General features: G+C 40.4%; 1 long non-coding RNA gene across 1 annotated transcript in view; it reads left to right on the forward strand.

Annotated features, from left to right (window-relative positions):
* Window positions 1-9,985, forward strand: part of LOC124713208 — a 28,668-nt gene extending 18,683 nt beyond the window's left edge. Inside the window, exon 3 of the long non-coding RNA XR_007005632.1 lies at window positions 9,818-9,985. This is a non-coding gene — a long non-coding RNA (uncharacterized LOC124713208). The remainder of the gene's footprint in view (window positions 1-9,817) is intronic.
* The last annotated feature ends 7,327 nt before the right edge of the window (window positions 9,986-17,312 follow it).

A 17,312-nucleotide genomic window follows, 5' to 3' on the forward strand; every position in this document is an offset into this window, starting at 1 on the left:
AGGAGCCATTCCAATCCCGGCAGCAGAAAGACTTACCTTAGGGGGGAAAACGGACAGGTATACACTCGCGTGCGCACACACACACGCACACGCACATGCGCACCCCCCCCCCTCCCCCCACACACACACACATCCATCCGCACATATACAGACACAAGCTGACATATGTAAAGGCAAAGAGTTTGGGCAGAGATGTCAGTCGAGGCGGTAGTACAGAGGCAAAGATGTTGAATGACAAGTGAGGTATGAGCGGCGGCAACTTGAAATTAGCGGAGGTTGAAGCCTGGTGGGTAATGGGAAGAGAGGATATATTGAAGGGCAAGTTCCCATCTCCGGAGTTCTGATCGGTTGGTGTTAGTGGGAAGTATCCAGATAACCTGGACGGTGTAACACTGTACCAAGATGTGCTGGCTGTGCACCAAGGCATTTTTAGCCACAGGGTGATCCTCATTACCAACAAACACTGTCTGCCTGTGTCCGTTCATGCGAATGGACAGTTTATTGCTGGTCATTCCCACATAGAAAGCTTCTCAGTGAAGGCAGGTCAGTTGGTATATCACATGGGTGCATTCACACGTGGCTCTGCCTTTGATCGTGTACACCTTCCGGGTTACAGGACTGGAGTAGGTGGTGGTGGGAGGGTGCATGGGACAGGTTTTACACCAGGGGCGGTTACATGAGTAGGAGCCACAGGGCAGGGAAGGTGGTTTGGTGATTGCATAGGGATGAACCAAGAGGTTACGAAGGTTGGGTGGAAGGCGGAAAGACACTCTTGGTGGAGTGGGGAGGATTTCATGAAGGATGGATCTCATTTCAGGGCAGGATTTGAGGAAGTCGTATCCCTGCTGGAGAGCCACATTCAGAGTCTGATCCAGTCCCAGAAAGTATCCTGTCACAAGTGGAGCACTTTTGGGGTTCTTCTGTGGGAGGTTCTGGGTTTGAGGGGATGAGGAAGTGGCTCTGGTTATTTGCTTCTGTACCAGGTCGGGAGGGTAGTTGCGGGATGCGAAAGCTGTTTTCAGGTTGTTGGTGTAATGGTTCAGGTATTCAGGACTGGAGAAGATTCGTTTGCCACGAGGACCTAGGCTGTAGGGAAGGGACCGTTTGATATGGAATGGGTGGCAGCTGTCATAATGGAGGTACTGTTGCTTGTTGGTGGGTTTGATGTGGACGGATGTGTGAAGCTGGCCATTGGACAGATGGGGGTCAAAGTCAAGGAAAGTGGCATAGGATTTGGAGTAGGACCAGGTGAATCAGATGGAACCAAAGGAGTTGAGGTTGGAGAGGAAATTATGGAGTTCTTCCTCACTGTGAGTCCAGATCATGAAGATGTCATCAATAAATCTGTACCAAACTTTGGGTTGGCAGGCCTGGGTAACCAAGAAGGGTTCCTCTAAGCGACCCATAAATAGGTTGGCGTACGAGGGAGCCATCCTGGTACCCATGGCTTTTCCCTTTAATTATTAGTATGTCTGGCCTTCGAAAGTGAAGAAGTTGTGAGTCAGGATGAAGCTGGCTAAGGTAATGAGGAAAGTGGCTTTAGGTAGGGTGGCAGGTGATTGGCATGAAAGGAAGTGCTCCATTGCAGCGAGGCCCTGGACGTGCGGAATATTTGTGTATAAGGAAGTGGCATCAATGGTTACAAGGATGGTTTTCGGGGGTAACAGATTCGGTAACGATTCCAGGTGTTCGAGAAAGTGGTTGGTGTCTTTGATGAAGGATGGGAGACTGCATGTAATGGGTTGAAGGTGTTGATCTACGTAGGCAGAGATACGTTCTGTGGGGGCTTGGTAACCAGCTACAATGGGGCAGCCGGGATGATTCGGTTTGTGAATTTTAGGAAGTAGGTAGAAGGTAGGCGTGCGGGGTGTCGGTGGGGTCAGGAGGTTGATGGAGTCATGTGAAAGGTTTTGTAGGGGGCTTAACATTGTGAGAATTCCTTGAAGCTCCGCCTGGACATCAGGAATGGGATTACCTTGGCAAACTTTGTATGTGGTGTTGTCTGAAAGCTGACGCAGTCCCTCAGCCACATACTCCCAACAATCATGTACGACGGTCGTGGAACCCTTGTCCGCCAGAAGAATGAAGATGGATTCGTCAGCATTCCGATCCCAGATAGCCTGGGCTGTCAACATCCTATCAACATACCAACGCTTTCGTTTGGTAAGTTACAGCATCTACGGGAAAGCGCTGGTAGATAGGCACAATAAAAAAACACACACACAAAATTTCAAGCTTTTGCAACCCACGGTTGCTTTGTCAGGAAAGAGGGAAGGACAGGGAAAGATGAAAGGATGTGGGTTTTAAGGGAGAGGGTAAGGAGTCACTCCAGTCCCGGGAGCGGAAAGACTTACCTTAGGGGGAAAAAAGGACAGGTATACACTCACACACACACACACATATCTGTCCACACATATACAGACAAAAGCAGACATATTTAAAGGCAAAGAGTTTGGGCAGAGATGTCAGTCGAGGCGGAAGTGCAGGGGCCAAGATGTTGTTGAATGACAGGTGAGGTATGAGTGGCGGCAACTTGAAATTAGCGGAGATTGAGGCCTGGTGGATAACGGGAAGAGAGGATATATTGAAGGGCGAGTTCCCATCTCCGGAGTTCAGATAGGTTGGTGTTAGTGGGAAGTATCCAGATAACCCGGACGGTGTAACACTGTGCCAAGATGTGCTGGCCGTGCACCAAGGCATGTTTAGCCACAGGGTGATCCTCATTACCAACAAACACTGTCTGCCTGTTTCCATTCATGCGAATGGACAGTTTATTGCTGGTCATTCCCACATAGAAAGCATCACAGTGTAGGCAGGTCAGTTGGTAAATCACGTGGGTGCTTTCACACGTGGTTCTGCCTTTGATCGTGTACACCTTCCGGGTAACAGGACTGGAGTAGGTGGTGGTGGGAGGGTGCATGGGACAGGTTTAACACCGGGGGCGGTTACAAGGGTAGGAGCCAGCGGGTAGCGAAGGTGGTTTGGGGATTTCATAGGGATGAACCAAGAGGTTACGAAGGTTAGGTGGACGGCGGAAAGACACTCTTGGTGGAGTGGGGAGGATTTCATGAAGGATGGATCTCATTTCGGGGCAGGATTTGAGGAAGTCATATCCCTGCTGGAGAGCCACATTCAGAGTCTGATCCAGTCCCGGGAAGTATCCTGTCACAAGTGGGGCACTTTTGGGGTTCTTCTGTGGGAGGTTCTGGGTTTGAGGGGATGAGGAAGTGGCTCTGGTTATTTGCTTCTGTACCAGGTCAGGAGGGTAGCTGCAGGATGCGAAAGCTGTTTTCAGGTTGTTGGTGTAATGGTTCAGGGATTCAGGACTGGAGCAGATTCGTTTGCCATGAAGGCCTAGGCTGTAGGGAAGGGACTGTTTTGATATGGAATGGGTGGCAGCTGTCATAATGGAGGTACTGTTGCTTGTTGGTGGGTTTGATGTGGACGGATGTGTGTAGCTGGCCATTGGACAGATGGGGGTCAAAGTCAAGGAAAGTGGCATGGGATTTGGAGTAGGACCAGGTGAATCAGATGGAACCAAAGGAGTTGAGGTTGGAGAGGAAATTATGGAGTTCTTCTTCACTGTGAGTGCAGATCATGAAGATGTCATCAATAAATCCGTACCAAACTTTGGGTTGGCAGGCTTGGGTAACCAAGAAGGCTTCCTCTAAGTGACCCATAAAGAGGTTGGCATATGAGGGGGCCATCCTGGTACCCATGGCTGTTCCCTTTAGTTGTTGGTATGTCTGGCCTTCAAAAGTGAAGGAGTTGTGAGTCAGGATGAAGCTGGCTAAGGTGATGAGGAAAGAGGTTTTAGGTAGGGTGGCAGGTGATTGGCGTGAAAGGAAGTGCTCCATTGCAGCGAGGCCCTGGACGTGTGGGATATTTGTGTACAGGGAAGTGGCATCAATGGTTACAAGGACGGTTTCCAGGGGTAACAGACTGGGTAAGGATTCCAGGCGTTTGAGAAAGTGGTTGGTGTCTTTGATGAAGGATGGGACACTGCATGTAATGGGTTGAAGGTGCTGATCTACATAGGCAGAGATATGTTCTGTGGGGGCTTGGTAACCAGCTACAATGGGACGGCCGGGATGTTTGGGTTTGTGAATTTTAGGAAGTAGGTAGAAGCTAGGAGTGCGAGGTGTCGGTGGGGTCAGGAGGTTGATGGAGTCAGGCAAAAGGTTTTGTAGGGGGCCTAAGGTTCTGAGGATTCCTTGAAGCTCCGCCTGGACATCAGGAATGGGATTACCTTGGCTAACTTTGTATGTAGTGTTGTCTGAAAGCTGATGCAGTCCTTCAGCCACATATGGATCGGTCAGCTTTCAGATCACGGATAGCCTTGGCTTTGGCTGTGGTGATGTTGGGAGTAGGATTAAGGTTTTTCAAGAAAGATTGAGAGGCAAGGCTGGAAGTGAGAAATTCCTGGAAGGTTTGGAGAGGGTGATTTTGAGGAAGAGGAGGTGGGTCCCGCTGTGATGGAGGACGGAACTGTTCCAGGCAGGCAACTGACCTGCCTACACTGTGACACTTTCTATGTGGGAATGACCAGCAACGAACTGTCCATTCGCATGAATGGAAACAGGCAGACAGTGTTTGTTGGTAATGAGGATCACCCGGTGGCTAAACTTGCCTTGGTGCATGGCCAGCACATCTTGGCACAGTGTTACACCGTCCGGGTTATCTGGACACTTCCCACTAACACCAACCTATCCGAACTCTGGAGATGAGAACTTGCCCTTCAATATATCCTCTCTTCCCGTTATCCACCAGGCCTCAATCTCCGCTAATTTCAAGGTGCCGCCACTCATACCTCATCTGTCAGTCAACAACATCCTTGCCTCTGCACTTCCCCCTCGACTGACATCTCGGCCCAAACTCTTTGCCTTTAAATATGTCTGCTTGTGCCTGTATATGTGTGGACGGATATATGCTGTAACTTACCAAATGAAAGTGTTGGTATGTTGATAGTATGTTGATAGCCCAAGCTATCCATGATCGGAAGGCTGACCAAACCATCTTCATTCTTCCGGCGGACAAGGGTTCCACGACCGTGGTACATGATTGTTGGGAGTATGTGGCTGAGGGACTGCGTCAGCTTTCAGACAACACTATATACAAAGTTTGCCAAGGTAATCCCATTCCTGTATATATATATATAAGAAGAGTAGACCTGAGATGTTTTGTGTCATACACTAGTTTTCAAACTGTTTGTATAATGCAACAGGGGAAAATGCAGTTGCATAGTGAAATATATTTGAAAGTAATGAAGTGATTGTGGGGAGTATTACCTTTCTGACCCATAAGTTATAGTAATAAGATTGTATACAGTAATGAGTTGTGCAAGCAATGCAATGATTACATACAGTAAAATAATAAAATATGTAAACAGTATAATGTGTGATTCTGTTGTTAGAAAAAAGTTATACTACTTGTGAGGTCTGCTGCTATGTGGTCTTATTTTGTGAGGTTGATCTATTGTGTAATATGAAGCAGGTGAATTTTCTTAGGTGATTATTGTTATGGAGTATTTAGTGGAGTAATGAGGTGAAATTATTATGTTGATGCAATGAGGAGAATGCTGTTAGGGAGGGACTGGTTATGGAACCTGTCTTTTATTACTGTGGAGAAAGTTTATGAAGGACACACTTAGTCAGCAAGGTTTGTAATGCAAGTTGTTTTTGATTTGAAGTAACAGATGGAAGTAAAACTCAATTGTATTTATACAGAAAGTTTGATTCTATGTGCAGTGTGACATGTTTTGTAATTAAGTAACATGTCAATAATCCGTACACTGCAAAGTGGTCAATCATCTTGCTGGTAATTAAGGTGAAAAACATGACACTTGAAAATAGGAAGTTAACTGGAGAATGTTTTTAGTGACTTAATAATTGCACCAATACACCACTACATACTTGTACACTGCTGAAAGGTAATGAGGAGTGAAAACTGTTTACTTCTGATATTATGAAATTTTTTATATTTACACTAAATCATATAAGGAAAGTCAGGACAACATATTAGAATACTTGATGGTTGATGTATTCTGTACTCAAAAGGCTGTATGAGTTGAACTACTTATTTTATCAGACTATACACTTGAGACAGATATCTAATGAGAGGTGGGAGTTATTTTGTTAATTTTCTTAAAACATGATGAGGTATATACTAAGTTTTTGAAACATGCTACCCCAGATGGGAGAATTTATACTGAATTAGTTTTGTGCTTGATGTGCACCAAGTGATACAACCATTTAGTGACTTACTGAAACATGTAATGATCAACACTTATCTGTACAGAAATTCTAGTTTTTGAGTGTTTCAACACAACCATATCTCACACAATGAGTTGTAAATATCTTACTGCTATTACATATTTTCTTTGATGTTTTGTTATTCATGTGACCAACTATGAGTATGGGGGCCTTCTTGAAAGATACTAAACAGGTACAAAGACCACTTTGCCACTGAATACTATACTCACACCCCATAAAAACTGCATAATATTTTATAATTTCTATAAATACCTTGAAGATACTGTCTGATAACTAGTAACATATATACAGGGTGGTCCATTGATCGTGACCGGGCCAAATATCTCACAAAATAAGCGTCAAACAAAAAACTGCAAAAAACGAAACTTGCTTAGCTTGAAGGGGGAAACCAGATGGGGCTATGGTTGGCCCGCTAGATCACGCTGCCATAGGTCAAACGGATATCAACTGTGTTTTTTCAAAATAGGAACCCTCATTTTTTATTACATATTCGTGTAGTACATAAAGAAATATGAATTCGTTGGACCACTTTTTTCGCTTTGTGATAGATGGCGCTGTAATAATCACAAACATATGGCTCACAATTTTAACCAAACAGATGGTAACAGGTAGGTTTTTTTAAATTAAAATACAGAACCTAGGTATGTTTGAACATTTTATTTCAGTTGTTCCAGTGTGATATATGTACCTTTGTGAACTTAGCATTTCTGAGAACGCATGCTGTTACAGCGTGATTACCTGTAAATACCACATTAATGCAATAAATGCTCAAAATGATGTCTGTCAACCTCAATGCATTTGGCAATACACATAACGACATTCCTCTCAACAGCGAGTAGTTCGTCTTCCATAATGTTCGCACATGCATTGACAATGCATGTTGTCAGGTGTTGTTGGTGGATCACTATAGCAAATATCCTTCAACTTTCCCCACAGAAAGAAATCCGGGGACGTCAGATGCGGTGAATGTGCGGGCCACGGTATGGTGCTTCGACGACCAATTCACCTGTCATGAAATATGCTATTCACCGCTTCAGCCGCACGCGAGCTATGTGCTGGACGTCCATCATGTTGGAAGTACATCAGCATTGTGTCATGCTCTTGTAGTAACATTGGTAGAACATTACGCTGAAAATCAGCATACATTGCACCATCTAGATTGCCATCAATACAATGGGGGCCAATTATCCTTCCTCCCATAATGCCGCACAATACATTAAGCCACCAAGGTCGCTGATGTTTTACTTGTCGCAGCCATCGTGGATTTTCTGTTGCCCAATAGTGCATATTATGCCGATTCACGTTACCGCTATTGGTGAATGACGCTTTGTCGCTAAATAGAACACATTCAAAAAATCTGTCATCGTCCCGTAATTTATCTTGTGCCAAATGGCAGAACTGTACACGACGTTCAGATTCATCGCCATGCAATTCCTGGTGCATAGAAATATGGTACGGGTGTAATGGAAATTGATGTAGCATTCTCAACACTGACGTTTTTGAGATTCCTGGTTCTCGCACAATTTGTATGCTACTAATGTATGGATTAGCCGCAACAGCAGCTAAAACACCTACTTGGGCATCATCATTTGTTGCAGGTCGTGGTTGACATTTCACATTTGGCTGAACACTTCCTGTTTCCTTAAATAATGTAACTATCCAATGAACTATCTGGACACTTGGATGATGTGGTCCAGGATACCGAGCAGCATACATAGCACACTGCCATTGGGCATTTTGATCACAATAGCCATACATCAACACGATATCGACCTTTTCCGTAATTGGTAAATGGTCCATTTTAACACGGGTAATGTATCACGAAGCAAATACCGTCCGCACTGGCGGAATGTTACGTGATACCACGTACTTATACATTTGTGACTATTACAGCACCATCTATCACAAAGCGAAAAAAGTGGTCCAACTAAAACATTCATATTTCTTTACGTACTACACGAATATGTAATAAAAAATGGGGGTTCCTATTTGAAAAAAACGCAGTTGATATCCGTTTGACCTATGGCAGCATGATCTAGCGGGCCAACCATAGCCCCATCTGGTTTCCCCCTTCAAGCTAGACGAGTTTCGTTCTTTGCAGTTTTTTCGTTTGATGCTTATTTCGTGAGATATTTGGCCCTGTCACTATCAATGGACCACCCTGTATACTACTCTTTGTCTTTGAAATAATTGTAAACAGTGCAGAATGCACCATGAAATTTTATGTAAATGTCAATGACACAGAATTCTGAAACAAACAAATCTTATCTTCCCTGAAGTGTGTAAAAGATATCAGGAGAGTTATTGAAATCTGTGGGCGCTTGTTTTCCAAAAATTTCATACATAATATCATCTGTGTATAGTATATAATATTGTGTGTTATCTAAATAGACATTTTCCAATTCTATCTAGCTTTAAGTGAATTTTCAACAAGAAATGGCGTGTAAATTTCAGACAACTCCATGATCTGGGGCCAACATTTTCATTTTTGTGCTTAAAGTGTTATTTACATGACATGTTTCTATGGACATTCACCATAGTGCTTATAAACATAAGTTATTTCATTGATGTTGTATACTATTCTCAACCATGAGTTGAACCAAATTGATAGTGAACATGTTACCTTCAACTGGACTTGAACTTAAATTGTCATAAGGAACTTTTAGTTATGTGATAGATTTTACCATATGGTATTCCCAATTGAAGTTGTGCCATGTTGGCACAGTGGACTTATATTTGAAACTACTATACACATAATCTAGTATCCTGGAACTGGTAGTGCTTATGTAGCACACAGAATTTATCAAATGCTCTGATGTTTTAGTAGTGTCTATGCTGCACACAGTATTACATGAACTATCAACAATATAAAATGGTACTGTGAGCTGTGGTAGCGCCAAAAAGCACAGAGGACTTGCTTCTGAGATATGGTATCACATTTTTCGGTAGTATAATTGGTATGGTAATCTACAATATTGCAAGTGGTATCATATTTTACAGTTATGATCAAAATAATAGAAAAGACTGTCTCTAAATTAGTATTAACTTTTCAAAAAATTGAGTAACTTTAGGAAGTCAATTGTATAAGATAACAAATCATTTATCTTATTGTTTTCTGCATCCAAATTAAAATTTACTGATTGTTCAGTGTTAGTTTCAGTCTTATTATCCCTAATGCATTAATATTTGCTTTACAATTTTGTCTTAGTATAAGTATTTTTTTTAATATTGCTAATTAGTATTTGTACAAAATTCAGTAGCATAATTACAATTGACAAAATCTAAAATTATTTTTGAGAGAAGTAACCTTTTTCAATATTATTTTTTTCAAGATAACTTAGTATTTGCTTTTGCCTAAGGGTTTGCCAAGTATTCTTTTCACTTAACTTCAAATCAGTTAAGACGTCATTTTGACGTTTCTCTGGTTTCTTTTTTTTTTCTTTTTTTGAGCCTTTGTTTATCTTGCAATTTCTCTCGTGAAGTATTTCAAATATGTGATTATGTAACCTTGGATTCTGAAGCTGATACACTGCAAAATGTTGTAGGAAATACTCTGGGAGCTGTGGCCACACCAAAAAAATCATCAAGACCATCAGCAGTATGAAGGACCATCGGACACCACCCTCCAATTCAGTGCACACCAGACACCTCCTTTTACCAACCTTCAACTATTCAGACCACAGAAACCTACAATTTCATGAACATGTGTGTTACTGCATGTTCTACTTTTCAAATTTGTAAACACTGTGCATGCCTGCGAGACTTTCTCTCACAGTGGGATGCAAGCGAAACCCTTGGAGGGTGTGTAACATGCGATAAGCTGTCTAGATCATGTTTATTATCAGATTTATGATCTTATCCTTTTTCGATCATATTTGAAATGTCTTAAAGTCTGACTGTGTAGCAGTATATGTCGTGATAACACAATTAACCCCTGTAATTTAAAAATCAAATTTCATAAAATTACTGTACTATAAAAAAGATATTTTTGTTTATGTAAATATATGTTATCATAATTGTTCTATTGTGCTGTTCAGTAAATTTCATTTTTTGTAAATTATCTACTATTTAATGTTCTCTGTTTCAATCTTAGTATGACTATATCTTTACTGATGTACTTTGGAATGATGTTAACTGGGTGCAGTTTGCTTCCAGGTTGTGTGGTGGGAAGGAAGGAAGGAGAGATGTAAAGTTTTTCTGGAGTGCCTACAAATGGATTGTATTTCACTGAATGAACATTGAAACTATTGGCAGCAAGGCATCTAGGACTATTAAACCTGGAAATTACATATGAATCAGTTTCTCATCTATGTTATTTCAAGAAACACGTCATCCTATAGGGTTTCCAGACCTACAAGAGAACCTACCTTCCAGACAGAAGAAATTCAAGCAACAGATCGAAGGAGATCCTTAAAAAAACATGATGAGTATTTTTTCTTTAATACTACCACAAGATCCAGCCAACAATAATTTTACTCCATGAAAATTTATTACGATTAATGGTCATACAATGTGTGTAACAAAGGAGGTTGTTAAAAGTGTTACAAGTTTTTTGCTAAGAAGTGATTATAAATACATTGTGCCAATGTTATGTGTTTATGTCTACCATGCTGGCCAGTGATTGTAGTGAAGGATAGGATGTGCAGATTTTTACAATAGCGTGTGACGGTATTTCTATGCATTTAACCTGTGTTGAGATTAAACGTAAATAGAAATGTATGACAATAATAGTGACTGTCTCTTTGGTGTTTAATGAAACCTTTTCATGACTGTGATTAATACAAAAACATGTTCTTTGAAATAGTATTACTGAACAGCCAAACTCTGACTGAAATGATTCTCATAGCAGTCAGTATCAATTAGCACTTATCAATTAGGTCATGGTCATTTAAAAATAAAGGTCAGGTTGGTACAGTATTCAACCCATAATAATACTTTAATTCAAGTCGGGTGTTTCATCTTGGTGACTGTGACAGGAACAGTAACTTTTCATCTTGGCGACACATGAAATGACATCAGATTTGCAGTGAACAATAGTAATTAGGCACAGTAGTGTTTCATATTGGCTACTGTGTCCAAGCCCTGTTCTTTGGATCAAATTATAATGAATATTAAACTGTGGAGAGAGTGATAAAATCTAATTTTGAAATTTAAAAAAAAGTGGGAAGAATCATCATCATATAGTATAATGCAGTAATAGCTTGCATATTGTGAATGAAGTAGTTTTCATGATATCAAACAGCAGGAGGAATGTTAATGAATAGTGTCAAAGAACAGTATCTGATAGTGTGAATGTGAAAGTCTGCATGTAAAACTGTGAAATTCACGTGTTAAAGAAAGACATGTGTGGACTTATTGCGATGAAACAGATAAAATATTCACCATGAACATATTAGAGATGTTTTTCTAGTGATTTTATGCCCAAAATTGCTTTTTAAATTGCTAGTATCAGTTTATGGACCCATGCGAGTTCTGATAATGACACAATTGTTGGGTGACATCATGTGGGTGCTCAGAGAAGCTGAGCTAAACAGTAGAGAGTGGCAAAGATATTCTACACCATGCTAGACCTGATCAAGGATTTTGGACATTGCAGATGATTTACACAACTCTGTGTGGTAGTAGTGACTTCAAGTGTCAGAACTAGAAATGCCATGTGCTGACCTTGATTTCTAATGATGAAACTCCAAACTGATACAGCAGTAGTGTCACCTGGCAATGGCTCTATGAACTTCAGGGCCCACAGCTCCATCGAGTGACTATCTGTGAACTATGACCACTGTGCCAGACAACAGCATCATTGGTACATCATGCAGATTGTCCCAGAGCATGACACCCCAACTGAGACATATGATGTGACCAGCACAAATGTAAAAAAAGGCACAACCACATCAGCTGTCATAAACATGAGGACTTGCATGGCATCAATGGATGAGTGAAGATGACCTGCTGGCACTATAATAACCAATATCACACGATCTTCAGAATACATAACAGATTTCAAATTGTGTTCTGCATTAATTCATATATTTATAAACAATGTTTTCGGTATTTTTCGAAATTTTGCTGTAAAGTATGGTAGATTTAAGTGTGCATATTTACACAACTGAACAGTGAATGTAGCAGACAACAGCAATTTTATGGGGACTATTTATTGTGAATTATAGTTTTATATGTTTATTGATTTATGGTGTATATCTCATTTAAATAGCTTTGATAAAATTGTGAACATTGATGTTACTGTTTGATTTTGGTATGCTCATGAGGATTACTGACTGTATTCTGTAGTGATAGCTATTTTATTAATTTGGGTTAAGTGAAGTGAAACAGTCATGGTCATTTAAAAATAAAGATTAGTCTGCTACATTATTCAACTGCTAACAACTCCTTAATTTAATTAGGAGTGGCTTGGTTTTGGATTCTTGTTATATTTTGTGACCTAGGAGAAGTTGATTGGCAGTTTGCTTGACTGTTATATCCGAGAGGGTATTACTCATAATTGGATCTCTGTTCAGTTTATTTAACAGTCTCCAGGCCTCCTGACCACTCCATGCCATATCCAGTTCTTCCATCAATTCAGGCTAGCGCTCTCTCTCTCTTTGTTGAGGCTGTTAGAGAAGGTAGGGTATGTGTTGCTTCAGAGGTTTCCTCGCACATTGAGTTTCATTCCAATAGATTATAGTAATCTTGTAGTTGTGGGATCAGTCTGAATTTGGGTGATTGATGTAGCTTGTGTGACATATGTCGGGAGTAGACTTACTGGAACTCTTCTTAACAGTCTCAGTGAATTGGTTTGACATATTGCAACATGGTGCAATTATGAGGGGCATTCAGTAAGCAATGCAACTGAATTTTTTCCTCAGCCAATTTCAGTTGAAAGAATATAGAATTTGTTATCAGACATTCTGGGCTAGTCCTTCTTCAGCCGCTATAGATTCATGAAGTTTTGATAGGTGGCAGTGCTATACATAATCTTCAAATTGGCACCTGTAACTGATGTGCATTACAAGCAGAGAGCTGTCATTGGGTTTCTTCTGGTAGAAAACCAGAGCATCACAGATATTTCACAGACACCTGCAGAATGTCTATGGAGGCCCAGCAGTGAACAAAAGTGCAGTGAGTCATTGGGCGAGGTGTCTGTCATTGCAAAGTTGTGCAAACACTTCTGATATCTTGTGTGCTGGCCAGTTGCGCACTGTTGTGCCTCCTGCAGGTTGGAATGTGCTTATCATCACAAAAATGCAAATGAACTTCTCCTTCTCCATGACAATGCAAGGCCTCCTGCAAGTCTACGGACTTGAGAGGAGCTTACAAAACTTCACTGAGCTGTTCTTCCTCATCTACTCTATAGCCCAGATCTCACACTTTCCTAATTCCATCTGTTTGGCCCAATGAAGGATGCACTCTGTGAGAAGCAGTACGTGGATGATGGGGAAGTTATTGGTGAAGCACCATGTGTGTATACAGGCCTTCCCAGTATGGTGGCATAAGCCCATTGCATTGAATGGAGATTATGTTTAAAAATAGGGTTTTGTAGACAAAAGAATCAGGAATAATATGGTGTACTGGAATTCTAAATAAACCTAACATGCTTTTGGAAACTCATTTGTTGCATTATTTATTGAACACCCCTAGTAATAGTAGCAGTGGCTAGAGGGAAACTCAACACATTTAAATTACAATATTGAAATATTTGAGTGAAACTGATATAATACACAGACAAAAGCTAGCAGCAATTAGCCAGTGTTATAGCATCTCTGGTCTCTGTAGTTGCAAGAATCAACTGTGCTAATATTCCACAGCAACATAATTGAAAATTTTTGACCGCATTTATTTAAAGAATTTTGAGCCCACATTTTATGACATTAGCAAACAAAAAGAATCTATTGAATTATAAAAACAATCTTCAGGTAAAAAGTGAACTATTAACTGGATTGGCATTCTTATTTAATGCTGAAGTGGTGAGACTTAGAGCACTCAGAAATGCAACTTTGCTACATTACTTTCACAGGAGGTTTATACATATACACTTTATGTGGTTCCCAATGTGACAAGACCTCACTACTGTATGTGGTGTCCATTGAAGTGAACTAAAATAGTTGGGAAAAATTGTGGGCTGGGAGGGGGGGGGGGGGGGGGAGGAGAGATACATCCTAAAGAGACAAGACACAAGCAAGAAGACGAAGACACAAGCAAAGTAACAAGAAAAGAAGCTATTTTGGGAAAAAAGGGAATATTTTTGTCCAGATGATACTAACAATATGGCAAGGTGGACTTCCAAGACATCCAGCCACTACCAGTTCTTTGAGTCAGTGCCATCAGCGTCCACAGCACTGAACCAACTCACCTACAACATGTTACAGCAAGGCAGATGCAGTAATTCGCCATCAAGTTCCAGCTGCTGCCAGCAGCACTTCAGCCACTACAAACTCGATAAAACATTCTACATGGGGTGAGTCAGATTGATAGGAGGAGATTTGAACAGATACATTGAGAACAGAGACCTAGAAGAGAGTATAGGAAGCTATTAGCTGGACTGTTAATAATAGTAAGAAATTTTGTTGTGGGTAGTATTTTCTTTTTTGATGGAATATTCCACCATACTATTTGCTCAAAATCAAAACATAGGGATATTTTTCTGAAATGTCCTGATTTATGAAAGAAATTACTGAATATTTAGTAGCCTATAGCAAAGATCTTGGAGAAAACTGCTGATAGACAAGGAAAAATAATGAAAGGAACTGCTGATAGGCAAGAAAATGCAATAAAGGAATTTACTAATAGTTTTGCTGCTAGCAGTACAGAAATGAGAACAGAAATGTCAGGTATAATGTAAGAAGTGCCTAATAGGAAGACCTGTCCATTCCGGATAAATGCAGAGGGTGGTTATGCTAGTCATTGGAAGCTCCAACCTTAGGTAGGTAATGTTAGCACTCAGGGAAATAACTGGCAGGCTGGGAAAAAATGCCAGTGTGTACTTGGTATATTTGCTGGGAGGGTTTCTCCAAGATGTGGAGCAGGCCCTGCTGGCAACTACTGAGCACAATGGGTGCATCTGGTTGCAAATAGTGGCACATTACATCACAAATGAACCCTACTGCTGGAATTCTATGGCAAGCCTCAGTTCCTTTCAGCAGATGGCTGATCTGGTGAAGGTAACTAGCACCACATGTAAGCTGCCAGCTAAGCCCACTATTTGTAACATCATACCCAGAGTTGTGTGCGATCATCTGCTTTGGAGCAGAGATGGAGATCTAAAGCAGAGGGTCAGACAATTCTGTGATGATACCAGAAGCAAATTTCTTGACATCCACTATTGGATGGAGAATTGCAGGGTTTCCTTTAATAGGTCAGGCATGCATTACATGCAGGAAGCAGCTTCTATGGTAGTAAAGTATGTGTGGTGTGCAATTCTTTTTTTTTTTTTTTTTTTTTTTTAAGGTTAGATGAACCCCCCACCCCCCACAACCAAGGAAAGGTCACAGAATTAGTATCACTTATGGAAGGTTATAATGCCCTGATATTATTAGAAACTGAAAGTTGGTTGAAACCAGAAATGAATAGCAACAAAATTTTAAGATCAGACTGGAATATTTCTCGTAAGGGTAGGTTAGTCACCAATGGTGACAGCGTATGTTTGCAGTAAGGAATCTGATGACATCATGTGAAGTTATCATAGATTCTGAATGTGAAGTAATCTAGGTGAAGTCAAGCAACATAGGTCAATCAAAAATGGTAATCAGATGATTTAAAAGAGTGCATGGATCAGGAGCTGTAGTGGTAGAGCACTTCAGAAAGAATTTGCAGAATATAATTATATGGGATGACTTCAAATTGCCAGGCATGAATGGTAGAGTCATACTATCAAAACTGATGCCAGAGACGGGGATTTGTGTGACATTATTCTGAATGTCTGATCCAAAAATTACTTCAAACGGATAATTAGAAAACCAACTCAAGAAGGTAACATCTTAGACCACCTAGCAGCAAACAGAGCAGAGCTTATTTAATCAGTTAACACAGAGGACAGTATCAGTGATCACAAGGCTGTGAAAGTGATTATAATTATGGGAATCATAAGGAATGTTAAGTAAGATAGGAAAAATTGTTGCTTAGCAAATGTGGCAGGGTACAAATTGCAGAGTATATGAGTAGTAAACATCAAATCTTCAGTGCTAAGGATGAAGATGTAGAGCGCAAATGGAAAAAAATTCAAAAGCATCATCCAGTATGCCTTAGACAAGTAAATTCTGAGCAAGGTCTTAAGGGATGCGAGAGATCCATTGTGGTTTAATAGCTGTATTAGAAAATTTCTATGTAAATGAAGAGAGCTTCATCACATATTCAAGAGAAGTCAAAACCTAGCATACAAACAAAAACTAAGTAACATGAAAATGAGCATAATTAGAGAAATGAGACATGAATCCAGTCACTTTGTAAGTAAAATTTGTCAATCCATCTGACTAAAAACCCTAACAGGTTTTGGTCTTTCGTAGAATCAGTGAGCAGTTCAAAATCAGTGACCATACAGGCACTGAAACAAAATACAACTGAGAGAAGGCTGAAATACTGAACTCTGTTCTTCCAAAATTGTTTAATAATTAGATCCCTCCTTTCAGTCATCATACAAACATTGAAATGGCAGATATTAAAATAATAGAATAGAAAAGCAACTTCAATAGCTTGGCAGTGGAAATGGATCAGGACCAGATGAGATACCTGTAAGATCCTACAAAGATAATATGAAAGAAATTGCTCTCCTTCTAGCAGCAGTTTATCATAGTTCACTGAGATAACAGAGGGTTACTAACAACTGGAAAAAATGCCCACCAGTTTTGTTTTCAAAAAGGATCATAGAACAAACGCACATTATTATAGGTCTATATTGTTTTCTTCAATCTGTTGCAGTATAATGTAACATGTTTTATGCTCAAGAATTATAACATTTTTGTAGAACAAAAATCTGCTCTATAAAAATCAACATGTATTCCATGAAAAAAGATCTTGCAGAACTCAGCTTGCTCTGTTGATCCATGAGAT

The sequence above is a fragment of the Schistocerca piceifrons genome, chromosome 1 (assembly GCF_021461385.2).
Source record: "Schistocerca piceifrons isolate TAMUIC-IGC-003096 chromosome 1, iqSchPice1.1, whole genome shotgun sequence".
Classification (NCBI taxonomy): Eukaryota; Metazoa; Arthropoda; class Insecta; order Orthoptera; family Acrididae; genus Schistocerca; species Schistocerca piceifrons.